General features: G+C 48.2%; 1 protein-coding gene across 1 annotated transcript in view; it reads right to left on the reverse strand.

Annotated features, from left to right (window-relative positions):
* The window catches only part of LOC146809341 (paired box protein Pax-6-like), a 101,649-nt gene extending 85,076 nt beyond the window's left edge, over positions 1-16,573 (reverse strand). The window contains exon 1 of the mRNA XM_085616139.1: positions 16,424-16,573. The gene's annotated coding sequence lies outside the window, so the exon portion shown is untranslated. The remainder of the gene's footprint in view (positions 1-16,423) is intronic.
* Positions 16,574-23,371: the final 6,798 nt, after the last annotated feature.

A 23,371-nucleotide genomic window follows, 5' to 3' on the forward strand; every position in this document is an offset into this window, starting at 1 on the left:
CTGCACCATCTGCAATCTCTTAATCAGATATGCAGGCAGCCCCAATTAGAGACTATTTGTGTAGTCCAGCCTTGAGGTCACTGTAGCATGGACAACCGATCTACGAAAGCTCTCAGGAAGTAAGTGTAGAAATGTCCTCAAACCTCTCAATATGCCGAAGCAGGAGGATGCAATACAGCGTGTTTGGGTTGAGAAAGTCAGGTCGGATCCCCATTATACACCCAGATTTTTAACGTGGTTGAGGGGCAGGGGGGAGACCCATTTCCTCTGGCCACCACAGTCCGGCCGTTGGTGTGGGATCCTTGCCAAAAAACAGGACCTCGGTTTTCTCTGCATTCACCTTTAGCTTATTATTGTTCATCTAACTGGATATATCCCTCAGGCAACCCCTGAACCTCGCAAAGAAATATTCTGATTGGTCCTTGAAGGAGAACACCAGCTGGGTGTTGTCCGCATAGGAGATGGATTTTATTCCCCATTTCGCAATGAGCAAAAATAGTGGAGCCAGATAGATATTAAAAAGTGAAGGACTCAATGCCGACCCCTGTGGTACCCCACACCATAAGGGTTTGGCTTCCCTTTGCGTGTGGTCGCTGAGATTAGACTTTATCCAGGCAAACGCCGTCCCTTCCACTCAAGCCTAGCCAGTAGGATTGGGTGGTCCACCGTGTCGAAGGCGGCGGACAAGTCCAACAACACTAACATGGCTGAGGCTCCACAGTCCACCTCCATTCTTATAGACTCTGCCACCTCCAGCAGAGCTGTCTCAGTGCTGAAGCCCGCTGGAAAAACGGACTGTGTTTCATGCAAAATGTCGCGGCTGGCGATAAAATTGGTACGTTGGACCAATTTTTCCAGCATCTTGGCCAGTGCAGGGAGAAGAGAGATTGTGCGATAGTTTTTAAGATCACCCAGATCAGCATTGGTCTTCTTCAAAAGGGGCAGGAGCTTAGCATGTTTCCATAACTCTGGAAAGATGCCATTGGTAAGTGAGCTGTTCCATATAAGGTTCAGGGTATGATTAAGAATGTGGGCGAGTGCTTCCCACAATTTGGGGGGTCAGGGATCTTCTGGGGACCCTGATTTACATTTCAGAATTTCTACCAAGGATTCCTAAAGTGAGATGGGGTGAAATTCAGACAAGAAAACCTCCCCATCATGGCTATCCTCAGCTTCCGATTCAATAGTGTCCATTCCCGTCGTGAAGGTATCGTATACTTTATAAATGTTTTCCTCGAAAAAGTCCGACAGTTTTGCACACAATGATGGTGACGATGGTCTCTTACTTTCTAGCGCTGCTGGTTTAGTGAAGGAGCTAACTATCTTTAACATTTCCTTGCAGGAGTTTTCCGCAGTGTTGATTCGTTTCACAAAGTAGTCACTTCTAGTGACTCTCATAGCTTTGTGAAGTTCTTTTAGAGATTCTTTGTAAGTCCTTTTTGCCTGGGGGCAGTATGCTTTCCTCCGGAGGCATTCTTTTTGATTGTATTTGCTCTTTATCACTCTAAGTTCCTCCGTGAACCATGGGGCCAACGGGGTATTTCTGGGGGATCTGCCTAGTCTAACTGGGGCTAGGTTGTCCAATGCGGCAGAGATCCACCCGGCCAAGTCAATATCATCAGTGTTAGGGTCATTGGTCAATTGGGGTTGGCTATCCAGCAATACTGGGCATAAGGAGTTCGGAGTCAATTTCTTCGAATTCCTTTTGGGTGTATTTGATGTTTTTCCACTCCGTTGTGGTGTTACTCTACTACATGAAAATGGGACCAAGAAATGGTCTGTCCAGACCAGTTGTTGTGGGGACTCAACAACCAAGGATGGGATGTTTGAAAACACCAGGTCTAAGATATTACCAGCACAGTGGGTAGGAGATCTTACATGCTGCGTGAGATTTGCCCCCTCAAGTGACATCATCAGCTGAGATGCCTGATAACAATTCGGGTCTGAAATGTGTAGGTTAAAATCTCTTAGGGCCATATAGTTTGCGTATGGTAGTGACTTCTGCGCGATGAAATTACAAAGATCTAGAGTATGGTAGGGAGGGTAGCTGGGGGGTCTATAGATTAATAATCCAGCGAGGGAGGACATAGGTCCAGTCTTTATACAGAAATGTGATCCTTCAATCACGCCCAGATTCAGTACTTCAGTAGCAGCGATCTCACAGGAGTCTATCACTATGATGGCTACCCCAGCCCTTTTGTTTCTTGATCTTTTTGCGCAACAGACTTTGAAGCCTGGTGGGATAGCTAATGCTAAAACCGGTTTAGACTCCTCTTTTAACCAGGTTTCGGTAAGAAACATCATATCCCAGTCATTATTTGATAGGGACAACCAAACATCTTCTGTGTGTTTGATCAGAGACCTGCAACTAATAAGGCAGGCTCTTAATCTAACTCCTTACTTCGTTGACACCGAGTTAGGGGGAGTAACCCTGGTGTTTCCATGTATTCCCTATATCATTGATTGAAATGGTATTTCCCTCCCTCTTCATTGATGTGCATCTTCATCAGACTGCACGACAAAAGGAGGCATGTTTCTATGTTATTTATGTCTAACTTTTTTTTATCTTGATCTTCAATGTGATGTTAGGTTATATAATTATTGTGAGCTCTTCCTGGTCTCCTTCAAACACAGAAATGCACAGGTTGGATTCTGCAGTTTGGTTATATATTGTGTATTTTATATTTCATCTTTTTTTCGGTAATCAAGTGATACATTTAAGTCAACAAGGTGCTCTTTCACCAGGATCTTTCCAGCTGTTTAGGTCTCTGCTATGGAATGACCTCCCTGACCTTGTAAAAGTTTCCACCCATTTCCTACAACATGCAAATATAAAACAAGCGTTTGCAATGCAATAGGTCTCTCGTTTGTGAGAGTTTGCGCTATTGACATTGTAATTGACGATGCCCTTTATTTATGTGTTTTGAAAACCTGAAAGCGATGCGTAAATGCTCACTTTGTACTTATAGTCCTTGCTTATGAGAAGCAAGGCTGGCAGTATCTTTTCGTTTGTTGCTATTTTGATATCTGCTTCAAATTAGTCTGTGTAGAGGTAGCAAGCAATATAGTTTCAGTGGGTGTCATGAGCATGTCCGAGTCGCTCAAATGATGCTGCCAGGCATTTAGTACAGAGTAGGAACACATAATTGTGGGTATAAGGAGGCTATGTAGAAAGCCAGTGAATTTATGCAGTGTTTTGGAATCATATATAGATTGGTTTCTGGTTTGATTACTGTAAGTTTTGCGTGTCTGCAACTGCTAGTTGTGTCTTGATGTAGAGAACTACAATGTTTTTCTTCTTCTGTTATTTCATTTGTTAAATGCCTGGTTCTTTTAGGAAATGCTTAGTGTGCCTTCTGTGTACACAAGTCCTCCCTCTTTAAGCGTCTTTGGCCTGCTCTCGCCTTCTTTCTCTCTTTCTCACACACTCTTTCTGCTCTTCTGTCTGGAGTCCATTCACCACTTCCTGCACAACCTACCTATCCCTCTCTATCTTCCTTTATATCTATTCTGTTCAGCTCTCACCCGATCTATTCACCAGGCCACATAATTCTACTACACAAATACACTACACACCCCACAATTCCACCCACACAATTCCACAACTAATAATTCCAATACAACCCACATAATTCTACTCCACACCACATCTATCCATTCTACTCCAAACAAAAACAAATAAGAAAAAGACATTGTCATTTACAATTCCAATAGCACTAACTCTCACAAATGTGAGACCTATTGCATTGCAAATGCTTATCTTCTTCTTCAGTGCAGGCAAGTGACTCATTAGGAGGTCTAGATCGGGCTGTGGTGAGGTGGTGAGGTGGTGAGTCTTGTTTCAGTGAGGAACAGTAGAATCAGGCTGTGTGTTTCATTCACATCAGCAAATTTGAGCTTGTGTTTGGATGCTGGTCCGCAAAGGAGGAGGGTACATCTGAGACAGGAACTATTGGTCTTGTAGACAGTGATAGTTTCAATCTGGACTGGAATGAGGTTGTTTGCATTCACAGAGTTTTGGGTATTATGGGAGCTGGTACATCTTTTCTCTGAGCTAAAAGGGACTTTAGCGTAGTTAGAGGAGGATAAAATACCAGTGTTGTAGGAGAGTATCAGCTCTTAACAGAGTTATCACGGAGAGATTGAGGTGCTCTCTAGGTCGTGAACCCCTATTGCTTTGGGGGAGAAAGTTATGTTAAGCAGTTTAGGTAAAGTAGCGGTTGTGAACATGTGTGGGCACTGAGATTGGTATATGTGACATAATTCTGCCTTAAGGGTAGCAAAGCTATTGGCCATGAGTGACAGTTATTCATAAAAGGATTCCTGTTCAGTGTGGAGTACGACCAAAGATTCTCTTGGACAGTCGGTGTTCACTGTGGAAGGCACTAGGGACGAGGTGGTGGGTGTTCTATGATCAGCAGCATCCTCGTGGGTGTGTGATATGGGTTCTGGGGTGCGGGGGTTTTCATATGGGACATTAGGAAAGGGGTTAATTGTGCTCTAGAGAAGAGGTCTTCAAACTGTGGGGCACGCCGCCCTTGGAGTCCATGGCTGCATCCGCAGGGGAGCACAAATGCATCTGCAAGTATTTGTAAATGAAGATGGCCTGAAGCTGGACCTTCTTTATTTGGCGCTTTGCAAGCTAACTTCATTTACAAGAATCCCTTGAAGTTCATAAAAAAGAAAGTGAACTGTGATCCTGGGTACCAATGGGTCGAGGTCAGTGAGTGGGGTGGCGGGGTCAAAGATGGGACTAAAAGGAACAAAATATTCTGCAACCGTTTTGTCATTTTATTCACCTTCTAGTAACTGCCTATGAAATAACATAAAAAGTACATTCAAGTTAAACTAATCAGTGGGAAATGTATTCTTTTATGTTTTGAAATCCCACTTGGCTAATGCAATCACTGAAGATGTCTGGGTGAGACCAGAGTGTAAAATAATTCAATCCTGGTTGGCTCAGGGCAATAGTGGCTTGTGTATTTATAGTACTATGAGGTCCAGCCTGTGGCAGGGAGCACTGTGAATATCTAAGTCCTTATTTATATCTATGTTTTTTGTAATAAATAACCTGACTATAGCTAGAACCATTTTTGTAAGCATCTATTTAAAGGACTCTCCAGAACTCAGCTGACCTTCCTGTTACCTCTCAAGAAGAATAAGGGACATGTACGATCGCTGACTTTTTGCGCCTCGTAATTGGAAGTCACAAAATGTGATGTACAACAGTGTTTTTGACCATGTTTGCAATTCCCAAAGAGATGCTAATGGACTGGACTCATCCATATTCATGAGGCAGGTCACAATTTACGACCCATGAGGAATGCACAAAATCACAAGGATGGTGGCCTGCTGAGGTCAGCAGTCCACCATGTCTGTGTTTTGCTTTTTCAAGAAAGCATTTTTCGGGGGAAATGCACCCCGTTTTCCTTGAAGGAAAACGTTTTTTGTTTTTTTTTAAAGGAAAAGCTTTCTTTTCATTTTTTTAAGAATAGGCAGTGGTCCCATGGGGACCCCTTCCCGTTTACGAATCAGTTACCACCAACTTGAAGTTGGTGGTAAACTGCAAATTTTTTGCGATTGCATTCCAATTGCAAAACATTTATACATCCTCCTTCCTAATACCCACTCGCAAACCCTATATTGCGATTCGGTAATAGGTTACCGACTCGCAAAATAGGGTTAATGTATATCAAAGGGTTATTTAGGGGTCGCAAATGACCCGATTCTCCGTTTGCAACGGCTAAAACCCTTTGTACATGTGACCCTTAATCTTTTGCACTATGAAACTCCAAGTGACTCCCCAAGTTAAAGACTGTACTGGTGCACAAGCAACCTTTTGATTTGGAGACTAACCTATTGTACACATTTACATTTCTTTCAGAAAGCAGGCATCCTGGTGCTAAGGCATGTTCCTTGGTTTTCTGTCCCTCCCTAGGCTTCACAGCACAGGAGTCTCCGCCCATTCACTTTCAGGCAGAGCCATCAGGCTGAACCTTTAAGGTCAGCCTTAACCTTTAAGGTATGGTTGTTTTTGTTTTTGTGAAAGGCTGAGTCCAGGACGGGTCAGGGAGAAGGTCAGCAGGGTTGTATTCAGATACAGAGCCCTTATCCTGCGGACCCCAGGGGCCCAAGAGTAATGGCCCCAAAGAAAGAGTAAAGCAGCCAGACCCATAGACAGTGTCAAAGAGATGAGGGGCTTTATTTTTTGTTTACAAATGGACAGATACAGCTTCTTCTGAAATATTCCCCAGCGGAATGGAGACAATATATGTTTTTGTTTTTTTACTTTGAGGCCATCACTACCATTAGTGTAGCAGGTTCTGTGACACTGACTGAGGCCAGGGGTGTGAGTGGACACAGCACCACAATTATGGCTGTCTTACTACCAAAATGGGAAATGGGTGCTCTATTTTCTGGCCTTAGGGTCCAAGTCACGCTTGCTGTGCGTGGAACAGGACTCAAGCAATGAGGGAGCTTGAGCGACATGTGAGCCTTTATCCCTATTTTATTTGTTTTACACAATGGGGCAGAAATCCTGCTTTATGTGCCAGGCCTCAGTGTGATGGGCCAGTGGAGAGATTGAGAAAGCATCCCTGGAAATGCATTCTGCCTGTTTCTTACCATTGGCTTTGTGGTTTGTAACTCACATTTTCTGGATTTCTATTTGCAGGCTTTATTTGTTTTAGGCTGTCCAGCTTGAATTTGTCCCTCCCAAGGAGCGAAACCTTTTCACAGTACCTCTCCTTGTATTCTTCCACAAGGGCATCGTTCTGTAAACAGGCCTGTAAATCTTGTTCTTATCTTATCATATTTGCTGTGCATTCAAAGACAGAGGTCAAAGTTCAGGCTCTGCTTTCTGAGGGAGCTAGGTGTTTACTTTTATTTCTCCAACTCGATGTAAGAGGATTTATGTGACATTCTTGCAGGATACTGAGGGTAGGAAAAGGTTTTTCTTGGCACACAGCAACATTAAAATGAACTGTGCAAGTAATTCAGAATATACCAGAATTAGGAAAGCACAAATAAAGCACATCTTTTTGTTAATTCTGAAGTGTGTTGGAAACAAATACTTTAATTTTATCAAAGCAATTAATACACTAGGGGATGGCATTTCCACACATTATCGTTTGTGCACTGTATAGCCTCATTAGTAAAACACTATGTCTGTGAAAATGTAATGGTCATTTCAATTGAAAATGTTTGTGTGTAATGGCAGTGTACTACCACACCATGCATATACCACTCTGTCCCACTCTGCTCTACTCTGCACCACTCCATGCCACTGCACTCTACTCTGCATCCCTCCACTTTACACCACATCACTTTACTGCACTCTAAACCACTCTGCACTATTCCACTCTATGCTGCTGTACTGTACACCACTTCACTCTACGCTTCTTTACTCAATGCTGCACCACTCTACCCTATGCCAATGCACTTTACGCCGCTCTACTCTACATCACTGCACTCTTCGCCACTGCACTCTACACTACTCCAGTCTAGACCACTCAACTCTACCCTACTCTGCACCAGTCTACTTACACCACTCCACTCTAGGCCGCTCTGCAACACTGCACTCTACGCCTCTGCACTCTATGCCAATACACTACGCCAATGCAGTCAACTCTGTTCCACTCTCCTCTACACCCCTGCACTCTGTCAAATCCATTGCATGCCACTCTTATCTATTCTGCACCTTTGCACTCTATGCCATGGCACTCTACACCACTTTACACTACGGAATTACACTCTACATCACTCTACTCTAAGCCAATGCATTCTATCCTGCACCACTCCATTCTTTACCACTTCATCTACTCTGAAACGATCTACTCTATGCCACTGCACTCTAGATCACTGCACTTCACCCTGCGCCATTCCACTCTATGCCACTGTACTGTATGACACTCTAGTCTAAATTACTGCACTCTAAATCACTGCACTACATGCTACTGCACTCTACTCTGCACCACTATACTCTACTAAACTGCTCTCTTTGCCACTCTTCTCTACGCGACTGCACGGTGCGCCAATGCACCCTACTCAACTCTACACCACTACACTCTACGCCACTCAACTTTGCAACACTGCACTCTACGCCACTGAACTCTATGCCACTCTACTCTGCACTACTGCATTCTATGCCAATGCACTTTATGCCACTGCATTCTACACCACTCTACGCTACTTCACTCTATGCCACTCTGCACCAATGCACTCTACGCCATTGCTCTCTAATATGCAACAGTCTAATCTACGACACTGCATTCTATGATGTTGCATTATATGCCACTAAATGATATGCCGCTGCACTCTACGCCACTGCACTCTACGCAACTGTAGTCTGCAACACTCTAGACCAATAAACTCTACATCAGTACACTCTACTCTATGCCACTCCACTGTATGCCACTTTACGTGACTCCATTCTATGCCTTTCCAATACACAACACTCTATGCCACTCCGATCTACAACACTCTACTCCACCCTTCTCCATTCCACTCTACAACACTCCATGCACTCTCATCTTGTCCACTAACTTTTAGCCATGCTGAACAGCAGCTATGCTGTTGTACAAACATGGCTAAAATATACTGTCAAAGCCAATAGCACTTGCATAGGCAATACCTATTGGATTTGTCAAGGCTTGTCCTTGTTAGCATTGAGCACCCTTGCTGCAAAAATGGGGGCTACGCACGGGTGCTTCTTTTTTCTGAAAGTAAGTGTGGCCTGATGGTGCCAGCTGGCACCTTAGGAGCTGGGGAACTAGGTTAAAATCCCAGCAATGGCTTAACATCCTGTGATTGTGGTCAAACCACTTAACTCTTCCCATGCCTGTAAAATAAAGAATCTGATCTTGTTTAATATAACCCTGGGCGTAGTTTGCGTAGTAGCGCTACGCGTAGCTACGCGAAGTGCACTTCGCACTATGCGAGATACGCGTAGCACTACGCGAACTGCGTAGTACGCTGTTCGCGGTGATTGCACAGTGCCAGATGCTTGTACGCACTGTGCAATCATTGCAAATGGCTTCTTGCACAGTGCAAGCGGTCGTTTACTGATGCTCGAGTAGATTTTTACTCGAGCGGCAGCTTTCTCAACGCAGACTGGTAGTTTCTCATCGCGAGCGGTCGATAGCATACGCGACCACTCGCAATGAGAAACCTGACCTCCCCGCGTTCAGAATCTCGCCGGGAGGTTTATTTTCCACGCCCGCGATCGGCAACTTGATGTTGCTGATCGCGAACGAGGAAAAAGTCTCGCCGGGATGTCATTTTGCTCGCTTGCGGTCGCCAACTTGACGTTGAGGACTGCGAGCGAGCAAAAAATGCCAGCTATGCTACGCGATTTTGCACTGTGCTACATGCAATTTGCATAGCACGAAGTAGCACAAACTACGCAAACTTCGCTAGCGTAGTTGTCCGCCAGGGTTAAATATAACTGCTGCTCCTGCAAAGCGCTCCAATGCCCTTGAGCCGAGTTCACACTATGCAAAACTCCAAAAATCAACAGCCAGCACAGACTAGCCTCCAGAGACACCAATCCACAGGGTGAGACAGCTCCTGTCTACTGAGACCTGGCCACGGAACAGGAGACGCTTGGGACCTCACTGACAACCAGCAAATACCTAGCCTCCAGAGACACAGACAGCTCCTGTCTACTGAGACCAGGCCACGGAACAGGAGATGGCTGTCACCTCACTGACAGCCAGCAGATACCTAGCCTTCAGAGACACCAATCCACAGAGTGAGACAGCTCCTGTCTACTGAGACCAGGCCACGGAACAGGAGACGCTTGGGACCTCACTGACAGCCAGCAGATACCTAGCCTCCAGAGACACCTATCCACAGAAAGAGACAGCTCCTGTCTACTGAGACCAGGCCACGGAACAGGAGACGCTTGGGACCTCACTGACACAGCCAGAAGAGACCTATCCTCCAGAGACATCAATCCACAGAGTGAGACAGCTCCTGTCTACTGAGACCAGGCCACGGAACAGGAGACGGCTGTCACCACACTGACAGCCAGCAGATACCTAGCCTCCAGAGACACCTATACACAGAATGAGACAGCTCCTGTCTACTGAGACCAGGTCACGGAACAAGAGATGGCTGTCATCTCAGTGACAGCCAGAAGAGGACTTCCATCTAGAGACACCAATCCGTGAGCCAGGAGAGACAGCTCCTGTCTACTGAGACCAGGCTATGGAACAAGAGACGGCTGTGACCAAACTGACAGACAGTAGAGACCTAGCCTCAAGAGATACCTATCCCCAGACTGAGACAGCTCCTGTCTACTGAGACCAGGCCACGGAACAGGAGACGCTTGGGACCTCACTGACAACCAGCAAATACCTAGCCTCCAGAGACACCTATCCACAGAAAGAGACAGCTCCTGTCTTCTGAGACCAGGCCACGGAACAGGAGATGGCTGTCACCTCACTGACAGCCAGCAGATACCTAGGGCCCGATTCACAGAATTAACTTAAGACAAAATCCTAAACTTACTACTTTTGGAATTCACAGAATGCACTTACTACTTTTGGTATTCACAGAATGCACTTACTACTTTTGGTATTCACAGAATGGATTTACGACTACTAACTTTACGTCTGCACTCGGGCCGGAAATTCCGGCCTGGAGGTGGAGCTTCCGGCCCGGAGGTGGAGCTTCCGGCCCAGAGGCGGAGCTTCCGGCCCGGAGGCGGGGCTTCAGGGCCGGAGGCGGGGCTTCTGGCCCGGAGGTGGGGATTCCGGCCAGTGGCGGAGATTTAGTCATGGCCAAAATCTCCACCTCTGGGCCGGAAGCTCCGCCTCCGGGCCGGAGTTTCCGGCCCGAGTGCGGACGTAAAGTTAGTAGTCGTAAATCCATTCTGTGAATACCAAAAGTAGTAAGTGCATTCTGTGAATACCAAAAGCAGGTAAGTGCATTCTGTGAATACCAAAATAGTAGTAAGTTTAGGATTTTGTCTTAAGTTAGTTCTGTGAATCGGGCCCTTAGCCTTCAGAGACACCAATCCACAGAGTGAGACAGCTCCTGTCTACTGAGACCAGGCCACGGAACAGGAGACGCTTGGGACCTCACTGACAGCCAGCAGATACCTAGCCTCCAGAGACACCTATCCACAGAAAGAGACAGCTCCTGTCTACTGAGACCAGGCCACGGAACAGGAGACGCTTGGGACCTCACTGACACAGCCAGTAGAGACCTATCCTCCAGAGACACCTATCCACAGAGTGAGACAGCTCCTGTCTACTGAGAGCAGGCTACGGAACAGGAGACGGCTGTCACCACACTGACAGCCAGTAGAGACCTAGCATCCAGAGATATCAATCCACAGAGTGAGACAGCTCCTGTCTACTGAGACCAGGCCACGGAACAGGAGACGGCTGTCACCACACTGACAGCCAGCAGATACCTAGCCTCCAGAGACACCTATACACAGAATGAGACAGCTCCTGTGTACTGAGACCAGGTCATGGAACAAGAGATGGCTGTCATCTCAGTGACAGCCAGAAGAGGACTTCCATCTAGAGACACCAATCCGTGAGCCAGGAGAGACAGTTCCTGTCTACTGAGACCAGGCTATGGAACAAGAGACGGCTGTGACCAAACTGACAGCCAGTAGAAACCTAGCCTTAAGACGCACCTATCCCCAGACTGAGACAGATCCTGTCTACTGAGACCAGGCCACGTAACAGGAGACGGCTGTCACCACACTGACAGCCAGTAGAGACCTAGCCTCCAGAGACATCAATCCACAGAGTGAGACAGCTCCTGTCTACTGAGACCAGGCCACGGAACAGGAGACGGCTGTCACAACACTGGCAGCCAGCAGATACCTAGCCTCCAGAGACACCTATACACAGAATGAGACAGCTCCTGTCTACTGAGACCAGGTCACGGAACAAGAGATGGCTGTCATCTCAGTGACAGCCAGAAGAGGACTTCCATCTAGAGACACCAATCCGTGAGCCAGGAGAGACAGCTCCTGTCTACTGAGACCAGACTATGGAACAAGAGACGGCTGTGACCAAACTGACAGCCAGTAGAGACCTAGCCTCAAGAGACACCTATCCCCAGACTGAGACAGATCCTGTCTACTGAGACCAGGCCACGGAACAGAAGACGGTTGGGACCTCACTGACAGCCATCAGATGCCTAGCCTCCAGAGACACATATCCACAGAAAGAGACAGCTCCTGTCTACTGAGACCAGGCCACGGAACAGGAGATGGCTGTCACCTCACTGACAGCCAGCAGATACCTACCCTTCAGAGACACCAATCCACAGAGTGAGACAGCTCCTGTCTACTGAGACCAGGCCACGGAACAGGAGACGGCTGTCACCACACTGACTGCCAGCAGATACCTAGCCTCCAGAGACACCTATACACAGAATGAGACAGCTGCTGTCTACTGAGACCAGGTCACGGAACAAGAGACGGCTGTCATCTCAGAGACAGCCAGCAGAGGACTTCCCTCTAGAGACACTAATCCGTGAGCCAGGAGAGACAGCTCCTGTCTACTGAGACCAGGCTATGGAACAAGAGACGGCTGTGACCACACTGACAGCCAGTAGAGGCCTAGCCTCAAGAGACACCTATACACAGAATGAGACAGCTGCTGTCTACTGAGACCAGGTCACGGAACAAGAGATGGCTGTCATCTCAGAGACAGCCAGCAGAGGACTTCCCTCTAGAGACACCAATCCGTGAGCCAGGAGAGACAGCTCCTGTCTACTGAGACCAGGCTATGGAACAAGAGACGGCTGTGACCACACTGACAGCCAGTAGAGGCCTAGCCTCAAGAGACACCTATCCCCAGACTGAGACAGATCCTGTCAACAGAGACCAGGCCATGGAACAGGAGACGGTTGGGACCTCACTGACAGCCAGCAGATGCCTAGCCTCCAGAGACACCTATCCACAGAAAGAGACAGCTCCTGTCTACCGAGACCATCCCATGGAACAGGAGACGGTTGGGTCCTCACTGACAGCCAGCAGATACCTAGCCTCCAGAGACACCTATCCACAGAATGAGACGGCTCCTGTCTATTGAGACCAGGCCACGGACAAGAACAAGAGACGGCTGTCATCTCAGTGACATCCAGCAGAGGACTTCCCACTAGAGACACCAATCCATGGGCCAGGAGAGACAGCTCCTGTCTACTGAGACCAGGCCACGGAACAAGAGACGGCTGTGACCACACTGACAGCCAGTAGAGACCTAGCCTCCAGAGACACCTATCCACAGAGTGAGACAGCTCCTGTCTACTGAGACCAGGCCACGGAATAATAAATACGGCTGTGTCCTCACTGACAGTGACAGCCAGTAGAGAACAAGCTTCCAGAGACACCAATCTACCTAATGTGAGACACCTCCCACTTCACTGATACTCAAACAAGGAACAAAAAAGAAAGAGCTCTACGGATACCCGCATCCTCCAAGGATGAGAGACAGCTAACAGAAACACACCCACAGCACAAGGAACAGCTAATACCCAGCAGGTAATAAGCCATGGAATAAGAGACATCAGCGCTCAACAGACACCGGCCCCACATGAGGATACAGCGGGGCTCATCTTTTACCACCCGGCGGGGTGTGTGTGTGTGTGGGGTAGACTAGAGGCGGGAGGGTACACGGCCCCCACCCACAGACCAAGAGACACGGACACCTGGCCCCATATGAGGATACAGTGGGCTCATCTAATACCTCCCAAGGGGAGACTAGAGGACATGTCCACGGCCCCCACCCACAGAGCAAGAGACACGGACAACTGGCCCCACATGAGGGGCTCATCTGATACCACCCAGGGGGAGACTAGAGGACATGTCCACGGCCCCCACCCACAGAACAAGAGACACGGACACCTGGCCCCACATGAGGATACAGTGGGCTCATCTAATACCTCCCAGGGGGAGACTAGAGGACATGTCCACGGCCCCCACCCACAGAGCAAGTGACACAGACACCTGGCCCCACATGAGGGGCTCATCTGAAACCACCCAGGGTGAGACTGGGGGACAGGTCCACGGCCCCCACCCACAGAACAAGAGACACGGGCACCTGGCCCCACATGAGGATACAGCGGGGATCATCTGACACCACCTGGCGGGGTGTGTGTGTGTGGGGTAGACTAGAGGCGGGAGGGTCCACGGCCCCCACCCACAGACCAAGAGACACGGACACCTGGCCCCATATGAGGATACAGTGGGCTCATCTAATACCTCCCAAGGGGAGACTAGAGGACATGTCCACGGCCCCCACCCACAGAGCAAGAGACACGGACAACTGGCCCCACATGAGGGGCTCATCTGAAACCACCCAGGGTGAGACTGGGGGACGGGTCCACGGCCCCCACCCACAGAACAAGAGATACGGGCACCTGGCCCCACATGAGGATACAGCGGGGCTCATCTGACACCACCCGGCGGGGTGTGTGTGTGGGGGTTAGACTAGATGCGGGAGGGTTCACGGCCCCCACCCACAGAACAAGAGACACAGACACCTGGCCCCACATGAGGGGCTCATCTGAAACCACCCAGGGTGAGACTGGGGGACAGGTCCACGGCCCCCACCTACAGAACAAGAGACACAGACACCTGGCCCCACATGAGGGGCTCATCTGAAACCACCCAGGGTGTGACTGGGGGACAGGTCTACGGCCCCCACCTACAGAACAATAGACACAGACACCTGGCCCCACATGAGGGGCTCATCTGAAACCACCCAGGGTGAGACTGGGGGACAGGTCTACGGCCCACACCTACAGAACAAGAGACACAGACACCTGGCCCCACATGAGGGGCTCATCTGAAACCACCCAGGGTGAGACTGGGGGACAGGTCCACGGCCCCCACCTACAGAACAAGAGACACAGACACCTGGCCCCACATGAGGGGCTCATCTGAAACCACCCAGGGTGTGACTGGGGGACAGGTCTACGGCCCCCACCTACAGAACAAGAGACACAGACACCTGGCCCCACATGAGGGGCTCATCTGAAACCACCCAGGGTGAGACTGGGGGACAGGTCCACGGCCCCCACCTACAGAACAAGAGACACAGACACCTGGCCCCACATGAGGGGCTCATCTGAAACCACCCAGGGTGTGACTGGGGGACAGGTCCACGGCCCCCACCTACAGAACAAGAGACACAGACACCTGGCCCCACATGAGGGGCTCATCTGAAACCACCCAGGGTGTGACTGGGGGACAGGTCTACGGCCCCCACCTACAGAACAAGAGACACAGACACCTGGCCCCACATGAGGGGCTCATCTGAAACCACCCAGGGTGAGACTGGGGGACAGGTCTACGGCCCCCACCCACACAATAATAGACCACTTGCTTCAGTGATTTCTCTGTGAGCTGGCGCACAGGCTTTCATTTTGTCTTGAAAATAAACCTTTCCAGTGGCTGGTGGTTGTTGAATAATTTGTATTCAACGAATATACGCATTCGCACAAAACACAAAAAAGAGCCGAGACGCAACTTTCCCAGATAAGACCCCTGTGGGATATGTACAATGAAGTGGCAGAGCGTGTCGTCAGCCCCCTTGGCTTAACCACGCGCTCTGCCCCTTATGAAACGCAGAGCTGCACCATATTTACAAGAGTGTGGTGCAGCCATGCGTTTCCCCCTGCGATGGCCCTAAGTTTAACAATTTAGCACCAACGCAGGCACCCTTGCACCAGAGTACAAGAGTGTCTGCATGCAGGGGAGGATTGTTTATGTGTAGGAAGGTGCCCCTTCCTGCACATGAACAATCCTAAAATGCAATTCTGTCACTTTCATGTGTGCTGCTTCATGCAGCACACATGAAAGTGACAGAATAGCATTTTTTTAAAAGTTTGTTAATGTACAGGAAGGGACACATTCCCGTACATAAACAATCCATGGCATTTTGCTTTTTCCATGTGTGCCGCACAAGGCAGCAAACATAGAAAAAGCAAAAACGAGGAGAAATAATGCATTTCTCCTCGTTTCGCCAACTTAAGACTAGGGTTTTCCTGGTCTTAATGTACGCCACCCTTATACATAGGGGGCAGCATCGAATATAATGGGTGTTGCAGTAGAACGCCCAACGCAACACCCACTGCCCACCCCTTTCACGCTAACCATAGTGTGAAAGGAGACCTTATGTACAAGGCAGCGTTAAGCCATGTTAAGTGGCTTAACGCTACCTTGTACATAAGTCAAGGCCCCTATTGCCACAGGAGCGTCACAAAAAGTGACGTTCCTGTGGCGATAGGGGCTTGTACATATGCCCCCCGAGTGCACAGGGCCAGTGGAATTATACTGCAACGGAGACAACATTATGCAGCAGATGACTAGTTACATGGTGAGTGCAACAGAATCATAGTGTGTGGAAAACACCTCAACCAAACAGCTATAAATTTCTGGTGGCCTTACCTCAATGTGTGCACCTCCCTCTGATTGTCCTCAGAAGGCCCCTCAGTTAACTTTGGTAGATGGGGTTCTTTCACGTCCTCAGACGTGGAGGTCACTCCAAGGGTCTTCAGTAGGAGAAGTCACTCCGATGGTTCTCATAAGTGAAAGCCTCTCCGATGGTCCTCAGAAGTGGAAGCCGTTCAGATGGTTCTCAGAAGTGGAAGCCACTCCGATGGTCTTCAGAAGTGGAAGCCTCTCCGATGGTCCTCAGAAGTGGAAGCCTCTTAGATGGTCCTCAGAAGTGGAAGGCGTTCAGATGGTTCTCAGAAGTGGAAGCCACTCCGATGGTCCTCAAAAATGGAAGCCACTCCGATGGTCCACAGAAGTGGAAGCTGTTTTGATGGCCCTCAGTAGTGGAAGCATCTCCGATGGTCTTCAGAAATGAAAGCTGTTCCAGTGGTCCTTAGAAGTGGAAGCCTCTTCAGTGGTTTTCAGAAGTGGAGGTCACTCCACGGGTTCTCAGAAGTGGAAGCCTCTCCGATGTTCCTCACAAGTGGAAGCCGCTCTGATGGTCCTCAGAAGTGGAAGCCTCTCCGATGGTTCTCAGAAGGTGTACATTAATCTTACGGTGCTCATATAAAGCGCCCCCCTAACAACTCAGAGGAGATGATGGTCCATAGGTGTCTGTGTCCGAAAGCCTGAATGCAGTGTTTCACTCCCCACTCTTCAAGGTCTGAAGGCATATAATGTAGCTAAGTCCAGGAAGCCCTATCCTGTAGAGTGTTCACCCCTGTCTAACCCTCCGAGGACCCCCAAGTCTGTCCCTTTAATGCTCCTTGGCTTGTTCTTGTTGAGCTCCCCACTCTGTCCTCTCGGGGGCACCTCAAGCCTGTCCCTGTGACGTACCTCGGCCTGTCCCTCTGGTGCTCCCCGCCGGTTTGTCCGCGGCTCCTCTAGCGTCCCTCGCTCCGGGTCCTCTGATGCTCCTCAGCCCGTCTTGTCCCTCAGCTGCTCAGTCTGCATCTCTCTGATGCCCCCAGTACATACCTCTCCTGTGCTCCTCAGCATGTACCCCTCGCTAAAGCCCCCTAGTCCATACCTCTCCTGTGCTCCTCAGCATGTACCCCTCGCTAATGCCCCCCAGTCCATACCTCTCCTGTGCTCCTCAGCATGTATCCCTCGCTAATGCCCCCCAGTCCATACCTCTCCTTTGCTCCTCAGCATGTACCCCTCGCTAATGCTCTATCCTAACCAGCCCATACCTCGCTGATGTTCCTAAGTCCGTACCTCTCTGACGTTACTTTGTACCTCTCTGATACTACTCAGTCCGTACCTCTCTGACGTTCCTTTGTACCTCTCTGATACTACTCAGTCCGTACCTCTCTGACGTTCCTTTGTCCGTACCCCTCTGATGCTTTTTAGTCCGTACCTCTTGAAGTTCCTTTGTCCGTACCTCTCTGATGCTCCTCGGTCCGTACCTCTCTGGCGTGCCTTTGTCTGTACCTCTCTAATGCTTTTAGTCCGTACCTCTCTGATGCTCCTCAGTCCGTACCTCTCTGGCGTACCTTTGTCTGTACCTCTCTGGCGTACCTTTGTCTGTACCTCTCTGAGTTCCTTTGACCGTACCTCTCTGATGCTCCTCGGTCCGTACCTCTCTGGCGTGCCTTTGTCTGTACCTCTCTAATGCTTTTAGTCCGTACCTCTCTGATGCTCCTCAGTCCGTACCTCTCTGGCGTACCTTTGTCTGTACCTCTCTGGCGTACCTTTGTCTGTACCTCTCTGAGTTCCTTTGACCGTACCTCTCTGATGCTCCTCGGTCCGTACCTCTCTGATGTTCCTCAGTCAGTACCTCTTAGACGCTCCTCGGTCCGCATCTCTCCCTGATACTCAGCCCGTGCCCTCTGAGCCCCTCGACATGTAGCTCCCCCCAGACAGGCGCTACGGTGCGCAGACCCCCTGCCAGCGCCGGAGAGCCGAGGAGCCTTCCAACCACTAACGTCATGTGTGAACTTAATCCTCCCGCACGGCCGCGGGCCCTGCGGGAGGGGGCGGGGGGGGGGTCACCGCAAGTCCCTGGTCATCAGCCATGCTCGGGTGCATGAAGACGCACTGAGCCGGGCTCTGGCAGGCCTGTCACCTCCAGCAGAGCGGCAGCGAGGGCAACGCGCACTGGCAAAGACAATAGGCCCGGCTGTAATAGAAGAGTCACCAAGTGTGAATGTCTGCAAGGGGGGGATTGGAGCAGTGATGATTGCGTGCATTCCTAGTTTATGAACCCATCAACATACAAGGCGGGAATAAACACGCAGCAACGGTGGAGGGGTGCGGGTACATGTTGTACTCGATGTGTTTTACATAGTGGTGCTCTTGTAATGCAGTGTAAAGAGGAGCTCTGGGTTGTAAATCCTTGGGTGTTTTAATTTTCTGATCATATTCCGCCCGGTACGGTACTCGAAAATCTATATGATGGGGACGGTATTTCTGTAAACGATATTTATGACACAATATTAATTTAGGCGATATTTAAGTATTCAGAAATCTGATAACCACCCCTGGGCCCCGCCACAAACCCACAGGCCTTTAAGTAGGAGCACGCCACACTATGCAGTCTCATATTGTATTTTGTATTTAATGTATTGATTTTTTTTTAATTTGTTTATTTGGTTTTGAATATAACGCGTTTACACCCTCAGGAATGGCAGAGCGCTTTACAACATGTTCAAGTGTGAAAAGGGCCTGATTAAAAGTGAAAGCGCTGCCGTAAGTATTGGGGTCTGCGGTGTGGAGCAGGGCTTCAGGAAGAGTTTAAGAAATCTTAGAGTGGGTAGGGGTGGAGATGAAGACAACGAGGGCAGTAGAAGGACTAGAATAGAATGCCTATTCTGAGAAGATGTGCACAGTAACACGTACAGAAACAAAGTCCTGTCATACTGCACTGACATGTCCACAGGCACCTCAGAATGTTTGCAGCCAAGAACATTTAGTAAAAGAGATCACAGTTAGGATTTCAAGGTGTGTAGGGATGGGGAAAGTCTTGCATGAGTAGGGAGGGAGCGGGTTCTAGGTTCTTGGGGCAGTCTCTGATTCAGGTCGTTGAGGAGTCAGCATTTTCCGGAAGTGAGGTGAGTAGTTTAGGGTAGATAATGGGGCTTGTGGCTTTGCCTGACAGTTTCAGTTCCTGGACAGAGAGAGATTCAAGTGTCAGGCGCATAAGGAGTCTAGAATAGACATAATTCTGTCAGGTTTTTTCCAGTCTGGCTGCGGAGTGAAGAATAGCGTTTTGAGGGCCTCTTTACAAGATCCTAGGATGTGGGTGTGATAATTAACAATAAAGTGGGTTTCATCACCTTAAAGGGTGTTGGAGAACCCCCTACATGATGTGAGATTACTGGGGGAATTGGTCTAAATTATCCAATAATTTCTCATTCTTTCCTAGTGCTTCCTACGGAGAGTACGGCTGCTTTCAGGAGCCAAAACCTCAGTAGGAAGGAAGAGAGGTCTGTGATTACCTCGCGGATCCCATAATTGCAGATGGGGTTAGTAACTGGAGCCCCGGCCCCCTCCGGATGTATCGACCATACATAACCAACCAGGGCCTTAGAGGGGTAGGTAGTACTGCGGCTAGTTGTAGCTTCCTGTATTCAAGACCTACTATCACCTGAGAATACTTGGTGGACTTGAAGTCGTGGTTAAGGGTGAAAGGTTTGATGCTGCAAATCAGTTTCAGATAAAATCTAGCACTCTTAGGGGTTTCTTTAGTGTGAAAGTCAAGATTAAGAGATCTACTAAAAATGAAGCTGAGAGATTTGGATCAGTTCTAAATCAGTGGAACATAATTAAGGACGGTACATTTTTAGTCAATTCTGAAGGAAGATTCGTAGATCTAAGTTTGATCTGGGACATCGGAAAATCAATGTCAGATGGGCAATGGACAAGTGTAGAAAATCATCTGTAACATCTCCAGCATACTGAAGATGACAACTGCATTGGAAAAGATCCTGTTCAATGGTTCCAGATCAGCATTGATAGATTCTTGGTCCAAAACCAACAACAGTGGATGCCAAAAGGTGTGGTCAGTTTTAATACATTGGGTTCTGTCAGTGAAATATATATTAAACCATGGAATTACCTCCAATCGAAGAAATGGTCCCCGGTGGCCATGCAACTACACGCTATCGCTCTGGAGTATAGAGCCACTAATTGAAGGTCAAATCAGAACCAGGGGGAGAAAATACCTTTAACGGCCCTACCAGCTCGAGTCGTATCGAGTACTTTTTGCTCAATTTACAGCTCTGGCCATTTTTACACGACGTGGCAGTTTGTACAACCACCGAGAGTGATCACAACTCTTTATGCCTGAGTTTGGTATCCCCTTGGGGCGACGCATCTGTTACTAGCCGAGCCCACCTCCGAACAAAGGAGTTGATGCCTTCTAATGACAAACTCTGCCTCAACTGGCACAGACTTCATAGGTACGAAAGTAAACAACAGCTAGTCAAGCAGGACTTAAGAGCATGCAGAGAAGAGTTCAACGCGCAATTAAAGAAACTGTGGGCGGGGGGGCGGGGTTGGATAAGGTTAGTGATATCCATAGTCATCATTTCAAGCAGCCGGCCTTGACCTTTGTTGTTCACTCACGAAGTCAATAGAGTGAGTATAGGGAGCTAAAGTGATCTTGCCAGGCGGGTGCTGAGATGTTGTTAGCTAGTGGTGGATGGTTATCGGGATCCCCCCTAGCGACTAAAGACCAGAATTTACTCTGATCATTGGAAGACTATATGGACATTATCAAGACACCCCTTGACAGGAAACTTCACATGCAGCGTAGGTTCGGAACTCTTCCTTTAAATTCCTTTACCAGTTCATGGCTTTGTAACCAAGCACATCCCTAGTCGTATCCATGCTGCTTTTCACCTATAGAATCACTGGCACATGTTATATTTGCCTTCCCGGCTTATACATCCCCAAGAGCAAGATGGCTCACGCCTGTATGTAAACAACTGGGTACCCGAGAGCATGGCCAAGCCTTGCGTATTCTTAGATCTGACGCAAGACCATTGTTTGCTTGTTTACTCACTAAATTCCTGGGCTGGATGTGGGGTATTAGAAGGAATTTTTAGAAGCCCCAGTTCCTATTGTGATAGCCTGTTTTACCAATTCCAGTATGCTAAACTTGTCTTAATAATGTCACTTTTATTGTAGGAACTTCTTCTACTGCGTATCCGCTACATACAGGACTTCCTAGGAATATATGACGTTACAACGCAAACAATTACAACGCATGCTTTTACATCGCAGTTTCTAAAACGCAACTACCATTACATCACATGATTTTACAGTGCATACCATTACAACACATTTTTTAAAACTACCATTACAATGCATTCCATTACAACACATACTATTACAAGGCATACCATTACAACGCATAATACTTTTAGTGCAACAGAAGGATAAGTGTTGGGTAGCGTAGGGGTGACATTTACTATTGCCCCTCCAGTGAGTTCAACAGTTGTGAAAGTGTTGGATAGGGTAGGGGTAAAAATTACTATTCCCACTCCAGTGAGTGCAACAGTAGGGAAAGTGTTGGATAGCATAGGGGTAAAAATTACTATTCCCAACTACCCCAAAACCTATACCCAGCCTAAAACTTAAAAATCTCCAATACTAACCTTATAATGCGTTGTGATTGCATGCGTTGTAATGGCATGCGCTGTAATAGCATGCGATGTAAAGGCACTTGTGTTGTAAAAGTTGCGCTGTAAAGGCATGCCCGCGTTGTAATGGACGTTTCCCCTTCTTAGACAACATAGTGGGCCCTATCGCCCTGTACGGCCTCTTGAGGCTTTTGCTGATTTCATTTGATCCTGTGCAAATGTTAAATAAACATAACAGGCGTATTTGTAAAGCGCACGTTAACCCCAGCAACGGGGTATCTTGGCGCTGAAATAACAGATGTATATTGTTACCCAACGGTACTCATTTTATCAACCTCAAATGGATGAAAGGCTGAATGGACCCGCCGGGATTTGAACCTGTGACCATGAGGACGAACACAGGCCCCTGCAATGGATGTATTAGTCCACTGAGCCACCAGACCCAGCAATCTAGTCTCATTCTAATATTCAAACTTTTGTAATATGTATTGTATACCTTATGGCTGATTTTAATGATCTGTGGTAAAATGTATTTATCATTTACTATGCACACTTGCACTTTTATGTTCTCACGATCGAAATGAACTTATTATTATTATTTTAAACCATTTCACTAATATACCATGAAAGCCCATACTAGGGAGTATAGTGTGGTGATGTATGCTGCGGTAAATGGTATCAAAAGTGACATTTAGGGGCAAAGAGTTGAGTGTTCAGTCACTGTCCTCATCAAATATCTTTAAAATGTAATCTATGATGGTGAGCATGCAGGTTTCTGTGCTGTACATAAAACACACAACAGAGGACGGGAGGAATGCTTGCAATCAGTCTAAACCACTGACAACCGTAGTGCCATTGGTCAAGGGTATGCCCAGATGTGAGTCTCTTGCTCACTGTGCCATGGGGTCCATGCTGAACCCTAATGCCCAGGCCTAACTGGGCTGTAACCAGTTTGGGGTTACTTGTGTTCCCTTCTGGAGGGGTCTCGCTGAAAGTTTGGGATAGGCTGTTCCCACGAGGAGCAGGGTCAGTACTGATTTGCATAAGGAGAGCCTCTTTTTAGAGTGGCTGATGGTGTTAGAATGGTAGCTGGAGCCACTGCTAGTGGTGTGGACTATTTGCAAGCATTCCTCCCATCACTGTTTGTGTGCTTTATGTAGGGCACTAAGAGGTCAAGGGTATGCCTAGACATGGGCCCCTTGCTCCCACAGCCATAGGATCTAAGCTATATATATACCTAATTGACAAGGTGTAAAGCAGTCTGTGGTTGCTTGTGTTCCATTCAGGAGGGCTGCTCGCCTGGCAGCTCCGG

This window comes from Triturus cristatus, chromosome 7, assembly GCF_964204655.1.
Source record: "Triturus cristatus chromosome 7, aTriCri1.1, whole genome shotgun sequence".
NCBI lineage: Eukaryota > Metazoa > Chordata > Amphibia > Caudata > Salamandridae > Triturus > Triturus cristatus.